General features: G+C 32.9%; 1 protein-coding gene across 1 annotated transcript in view; it reads left to right on the top strand.

The window, feature by feature from the left end:
- The first annotated feature begins 4281 nt into the window (after nucleotides 1–4281).
- Nucleotides 4282–7704, top strand: part of LOC107753502 (caspase recruitment domain-containing protein 11-like) — a 32716-nt gene continuing 29293 nt past the window's right edge. Inside the window, exon 1 of the mRNA XM_016569657.1 lies at nucleotides 4282–4386. The gene's annotated coding sequence lies outside the window, so the exon portion shown is untranslated. The remainder of the gene's footprint in view (nucleotides 4387–7704) is intronic.

The following is a 7704-nucleotide window of genomic DNA, read 5'->3' as shown; positions in this document are numbered from 1 at the left end:
TTTCATATCCCCTCGTTTGATAAATCAATTGTATTTAAGTAATGTGATAATAGAGAACGGGCTGCCTTTACCCGCACATTGTGTGAGTAGATTATAACAATGAATGGGATGAGGACATGTCTGCCTTTTGTATACTGTATATAAATACAGTATATACATACACCATATACCATATACCATGTATAATTAATAAATATTGTAATTATGTTAAGTATTATTTTAATTTGAAATAACTGTTTTCTAATCTAAATATATTTCTCTGAAAACCTTACATTGATTAAAACTGACAGTATAGGCATTTATAATGTTGCAAAATATTTGTATTTCAAATAAATTATTTTCTTTTTAACTTTATATTCATCAAAGAATTCTGAAAAAAAATTATATCAAGGTGTCCTTGAAGAATAAACTATTTACTGTATGTAAGTTATGTTGCCTTGACAACACTTTGGTCGTCAGGCCATGGCTTCAACACAATAGCATTGTCATATCCACTACAACTTTACAGAAATGGTGGAAGTTAAAAAAATATGGCAAGCCTACAATGACATATTTGCCAATGCCAATCTCTTCCTTCAGGTTACGTTTCTGTGAATCTTTCATATATGACTCTAATGAGCACACGGCTCATCCCTCCCTCTCACTCAAGCAGTCTCATTTTTGCACAAGAAGGCAAACACAATGCTTTCCACTACCGTTGATAACTAGACCATTTGTTACCATTTTCAGGCTCATTGTTGCTTTTGCTCAGCAGTTGGGCACGGAAATGGATTCTTGGTCAAACCGCTGTTATTAATGAACTTGACTGAGCAGCGCTGGCAGATGAAAATGAAAATGAGAGACTGAAGATGAACACTGCTTTCAGAAACTTCATAAGACCTCCCTATTGACAGGCGCCTTTTCAGTTCTGTGATTAGCATTACCTAAATTTGCATTGGGCCTAATCAGATATTCACAGAGCACAGCCACGTGCCAGGGTGTACATAAATTTATTTTGCCCGTGGTTGTGTCCAAATTAATCAATACATCAGATGAGTCATTAGCTTCGATTAAATTAATAATTTATATTTGACCAACAGTGCTTGAGAATGAAAGAGTCCAAGTTAACCAGAAAGAGGCTTAACCGATCAGAGATGTTGCATCGAAGCTGATGTTCATTGATTTACCAACTTCTAAGGAAATTGATGGACTCGTTTAGAGCCTGGATCCATTAGGCTCTCAGTAATGGAGAATTTTTTGAAAACAATTTATTATTTTTAAGTTACGATCAGAACAAATATAATTACCATCTTAATCCCTTGATATTTGGAAAGCTGTAATGGTTTTGCCGCCTGAATGTGCTTTCAGCATTCATCATTCGGATTCACCAATGACAGCCTCGTCGTTTAAGGAGAAAGAAAAAATATCACATTTTGTAATGCTTTAATGGCAAAACTCTATTTTTAGCTATATGAAAATATTAACATTGACCCGCTTGATACATGTTTCAACCGCTTTTAACCATTCAGTGTGATTTTCCTTGAGCACTGCATGGAATCTATACTGTGACTATATCAAAAAAATATTTTTAAATATAAATAATGACGCAGCTTTCACAAGAATATTTTAATTTAACAATGCATAATTATAAGATTTCATGCAAACTTCAATGGTTACATTTTATATCCATGAACAGTGTAAATCAGTGGTTCTCAGCATTTTTGACTCCAAGGCCCCAATTTTTTCTCAACAATAATCAAAAGCCCCATGACTTTTCAAGCTGTTTGTGATTTACTGGATAAGAAGGTTAACGAATATTTAAAAAATCATTTCTACCCAGTATCTTTTAGAGCTTGGCATAACTGTATAAAAATGTTTGTTCATTATAAAAATGCCCTTGGAGATATATAATTAATTTACATGACATTTCAAGGTCAAGAAATAGCACTTTTAAAATTAGTCTTCCACATAGTTTTCTGTGAATGGTTCTTCAAATACAAAATTTGAATAAAAATAAGAAATATAATAAAATAATCATGTAATGCCATCTTGAGGCCTGCTTGGAAGTTTGGTGAGTTTGTGAGAACCATGGTTAAATGTAAAGATAACTTGGTTGTTTAAAAAAATGGCACTTTAATGCTAAGAATCACAGAGAGGTTTGTAAATGGTAATGAAAAATTTAATTATGATGCCAAAAAAAACCTAACTTTTTTACTTTATAAGTAAATAATTAAAATATGTGATATGATTTGCTTGTGATATGTCTGTCCATGTGATAAGTTGGTAGATCACCCAAAGAGATGCCTCTTCTGATTTCAGACAGGACAGATTTGATCCACAAACTATTTGTTTTTTACATTTGTAGGCCTGTTTGAACAAAAATGAATTCCTCCAACTGCTCTTCTTGTTGGTTGATTAAAAATATGCGTTCCTCAAAGTTGTGCAGTTTTAGAATCTAGGAGTTAGACGGTAAATTATCCAAAACACTTCAGTAGTTAAGTATTTTACTTATTATTTTATTAGCATTATAATAATTTTGCTGTGCATAGAGCTGTGAGTGTAGGCTAAAGACACTCATCTGCTTCAAGAAAACTTGTTTCACTCAGTGTTTTGTACAGCATTGTATGTTCAGTCTATGTGGAACACCCGTGTCTTGTAAACATCTAAACTGAATGAAACATTTCATTTCACCTGACATAGAGCAGATTAATAGGTAACAGCAGAATGCTAAGAATGCTGCTCAACAAACAAGTGAGGTCTTCGAAGTATCCAGTCAACAATGACAGCGTGAGAGTCAAGAAACTTGGAGAAGCCATTTAATTTTCAGTGAAACGCACTATGAATTAGTATTAATTTAATGTACGTAGGCTATATATTGTAGCTAAACCTTTAATGTAGCAGTTGCTTTGTATTTTGCCACTAGATGGCACACTCTTTAACTAATTAACTGACTTTATTTATATACCTTACGCGACACTGTCTGTGAAGCGTCTTAAATGCGAGGTCTGAATAAAATCTTTGATTTAAAGTGTTGTCTTTATTGTAAAGTTTGTTGTATATAACCCTGATATAAATGATTTACTATGCTTATTATATACGATTAGCAAAATCTACACAAAAGGCAATGTGCTAGGCTATTTTAAGCATAGTCTCATTAGCATTTCCAAGCTATTATTAATTAATTTTGGTAAAATTTCTCCCTACATCATGACTCTATTGTTACGAAGGTAAGAACCACAATATGTTTACACAACAGTTCAAGTAAAACTTTCCATCTTATCTCATGCAAACACTGAGTCAGTTAAATTTGAGTTAAATCAGGTTTATTTTTGTTCTTCTCATTTCTGTGTAGTGTTAAAAAAAGAGTGAAACAGTCCCTCTGGAAGCACGGTGTGACATTTGTGTAACTGTTGCCATAATGTTGCCATAAACAAATGTTTTGGGGGATGCATTTGCATGTTCTGTACCACAGAGTTCATGATGGAACTATTTGTCAGAGGCTGGAGAGAGGAACAATTCCCCTATAAGCCAACAAATGAGCACATAAATAAAGACTTCACATAGTATGTTCCAAAATCAGCTGTATTATTTATGGCTCTTTGTTCATCTTTCATGTCTGATCGTTTAAAATCTAGATGAAACTGATCTTTTTGTAGCTTTTGTGTTATGAGTGATTCAAGATGAACCACGACAGGAGGCTTTTCAGAACTGTGTCAATGAATCATTAAGATCATTGTTAGAATAATTAAGATTCACATTTGCAACCTTTTGGATTTTAATGTTAGACAAGCAAATTAGGCTATTCATCCAGTACAAAACAATAACACACCAATGAATGACTAGACGATGATGAAACATGAATATTGAATTAAGAATACTGAATTGCATATTTTAAAAAAATAAAAAAATACAACTGACAAAAATGATTGTTATGTTCAATGGATGGAAACAAATATGAGATGAGAAAATGAACAATAAAAACATAATTTTAACAAGTGGCCTCTGATAAAAAATATATACTCTTCTTAAATGGTTGTTTCATTTCAGCAGTATTACACACAATCCAGAATTTTATATTTATTTGTCTCACTTAATGATCAGACACCACATAAAAAGCTCCATTTCATTTTTATTTATTATTAATTTGTATTAAACCTTTATATATATATATATATATATTATAAACTGTCCAATAAAACTTGCAGAAGTTTATATAGCGATGAGCTCTAATAGCTCCGCCCACTCGGCAGCAGTGCTTTGAGTGACATTTACTATGAGGCTGCAGGTGAAATGATCCTTCTCGTCTTGTGAGTTGTTGCGACAGAGTTCAGTTGTTTGAAACACTGGCGTCTTCAAGTAACTAGAATGGAACGGTCGAAATAGACCCCGGGAAGTGATCTTCAACAGGTAAACCACTTTACTGACTATTTAAAAAGGAAGACGATGTATGTAACTAACTGTTTAGTAAGTAAACACTTCAGAGCCGACCTTCTCTACGAAACTTGGCGTCTGATAGACCGTCATACGTAGGAAACTAAACCGTATCAGGGTTGTTATTATATATATATAATACTCCCAAAACAAGTTAAAGTTGTGTTGTTTTTGCACTTTGTGAACAGTCCTATGCGTACACTACTTGACTTTTAATCAGTGTAGAAGTAGGTTAGTAGTTAAAGTTCTTTCCAATGCGTACTTGCGCGCATAAATGAAGTATGCGAGCAACAGATGAATTATTGCGATTAGATTATCTTTTTGGCAGAAAGACAAAAACTATATTTTGACTGTCATCTTAATAATAAAATCCGTCGTTCTCTCCATTTATTAGTCACCCATCCTCCCTTACAGTTCTAATAACCAACTAATAGGATGTAATGAGTTTAATCTTGCAGCTCCAACATGGGATATAAACTGAATGTCTGATGCCGTAGCAAAATGACTGATATAAACTAACAAGTGTGCGTGCTGTGTGCACTTACTCTGGATCTTGCACTATCACATTAATCTGACACCATTAATCCAATGACAGTGTGTGTTGTAGTGGATTTTTCAGGTATTTATTTAGTGTGCATAAATGTCATTGTACTGTCAACCCCGATCTGTCTCTCTTCTGCATGCTCCAGATATCAACTTGTGTTACTAAGATTCTGTTCATGGGATTTGGCGCATTGTTGCTTTCTGTCATCAGGTTATGATTTTGCATTATCTAGCACAAAATCCTTCATTTCACAATCACTTATGCAATTAAATGTAGTCAGATCAACTGCTGTTGTCCTAATGAGGCACACCCTGTCTGTCCCCTTCGGTCCTGCTTGTGAGATGTGCATAGTTTGAAGATGTCATGTGACCGTTAAATGGGATAGACAAGGTTCCACTATGTATGTTCAACAGCTATTCTGACCTCCTATTTGCTTAACAAATTGAACCACATGTCATGGCATGCTTACTTTGATAATGACTAGGACTTTAGGAGAAACTTGGAAAGCTTCTCCTTTGGAGGCAGCTTGCTCTACAGGAATAGTAGTCGTTGTATGATGCCTCAATAGGTTTGGTGTGTCCGCCCTGCCTTGGGCCTTGCAAGTTTCATGATGTTCTGCAAAAACATCCACGGCAAACTTCTCATCCACTCCTAGTTGATTAAGCAGTGACTAAAGAATAAACTCTTTGCATTGTTGCACATCAGCAAACAGTGATGCCTTATTAATATAATCACTCTTTTGGATTTGATATATTTATGAGTGAATGCATTTGTAAATGAGTTTTGAATGCTGAAATTATATGTGAGAGTGATTAATAATTCATGACATATTTATTTCATAACATGTTTTAATTATAGACATCATGTCATATGAATATGCATAATGATATGGTATACTCGGGTTGATTATTCACACAATTTTTCTCAAGAAAAATCTTAGAGAAAAAGATTGCATATTATTGGTTACTACTAAGTATTTTAATTAATAGAAAATTGTTGGCAACACACCAGTAGTATACTCCGTAATAGTTTAGTTTTTTTTGGTTTTAATTTAATAAATAAAATGCATTTGTCTGAAGGCCATGACAAAGATTGTCAAGTTTGAAACAAAACCAGGCAATTTATTATAAAAATAGAATACAACATGGTCGGAATTTATAGGACTCACAGAGAAAATATCACTGAAAGTGATAACATTCAAAATATGGGTGTAAAAAAGGCTATATATCTCAAATATGTCAAATCACAAATATGTTATCTCAGAGGTTAGTGTTGTCGAATGTAGAGCTAACATACAGAAACACTAATAAGCTTTTTTATGTTTTCCTCACTAATTATGCAAGCATTTTACATGCATAATTTACAGCTACATTTATATGTGGTGTTATTTTTTTAGGTAACAGCCATAATTGTTCATATTGAGATTTCACTTCAAATACTTTGAAGTATTTCCAGTGTGATCCACAGTATGTATTTTATATTGTTAGAAAGTAACATGCCCTCCATTCCAAAATGCATTCTAGGGGGCAAATATTGCCCAGTAATTAAAGAGTTAATTTCTGACACGGCAGTGTCTCACTGAAGACTTTCAGATATATTTGCATTACACTGGCTCGTTCACCAGTGGTGTTACTACACACACACTGAAGCGCGCGTGACACTCGCGGTGATTTCAGCATCTGCCGTCTCACTAAATGAGGACTTAAACACATGAACAGCATCTCCAGAACTGCTCTGAGAGTCACTTAATGAGAATTTTAGTGTTTGATTTGAGTAAAACTAGCGTCATATCTCATACACAGAACTGTAAAGGTATTCACGGCAACCCGTCAAAATAAAAGTCCAGTTTGATTTGAAGACATTGTGCTTATAACTATTTTCAGTAGAATGTACATTGCCTACTACTACTACTATTACTACTAAAATGAAACAAACATTATTTTTTAAGGAATAATCACACAAAACATTTCTTCCATGTTTTAATTTTAATAGTAAATCCCCTTTGTTTGCCAAAAAATCTTGTTTGCTTAATTTTCAATAATTAAAAGATAAATGATAAATTAAATTAATGTTTTATGCCTTCATTTGATAACCAGAAAAATGTAAATAAAAAAAATAAAAAATCACAAGGCTACTTTAAGAAAAACAAATATGAATAAATTAAGTTGTTTTATGCATTCAAATAATTAGACATGCTAAAACACAGAATTTGGTAACAATAAAAAATATAAATAATATGGTGAGAAAAAATAAAACATTTCATAGGGCCCTAAACATGTAATTTTTGTTAAACTTTTAATAAATTGATGTGAAAATGTATAAGTTTCATGATTTTAATTAATTAGACATGCTTTTTAATTAATAAAATTTAATTTAACTGTTAAAAAGGAGTCGAGAAAAATTTAAACGGAAAAAAACAGAATCCAGAAAAATTAAAACTGAATTTAGGAACCTATTTAGGCCCTAACTATCCCTCAGCCTTGCCGCGCCCCCCAGTTTGGGAACCACTGCTTTATTCTTTAAGTGGATACATTAATCGTGTTTATTATATATTTTTTTATTAAAGTGGAAATCAGTTTACTAAATAATGTAAACTTGACTGACTACTTCACTTCCACTTTAAAGGGATATTTGTGTTGTTTATTATTTATTTTTATTTATACTATTTATAATTTTTGTGCAATTACTTGCCTGTCAGTTGAGTTTGTGGCAAAACATTTTGCAGTGTTTACATGTTTATTACTGCATAA

The sequence above is a fragment of the Sinocyclocheilus rhinocerous genome, unplaced genomic scaffold (assembly GCF_001515625.1).
Source record: "Sinocyclocheilus rhinocerous isolate Xijiao unplaced genomic scaffold, SAMN03320098_v1.1 scaffold1303, whole genome shotgun sequence".
Classification (NCBI taxonomy): domain Eukaryota; kingdom Metazoa; phylum Chordata; class Actinopteri; order Cypriniformes; family Cyprinidae; genus Sinocyclocheilus; species Sinocyclocheilus rhinocerous.
Note: the sequence above shows the minus strand (reverse complement) of the source record. Positions and strands in the feature narration are given on the sequence as shown.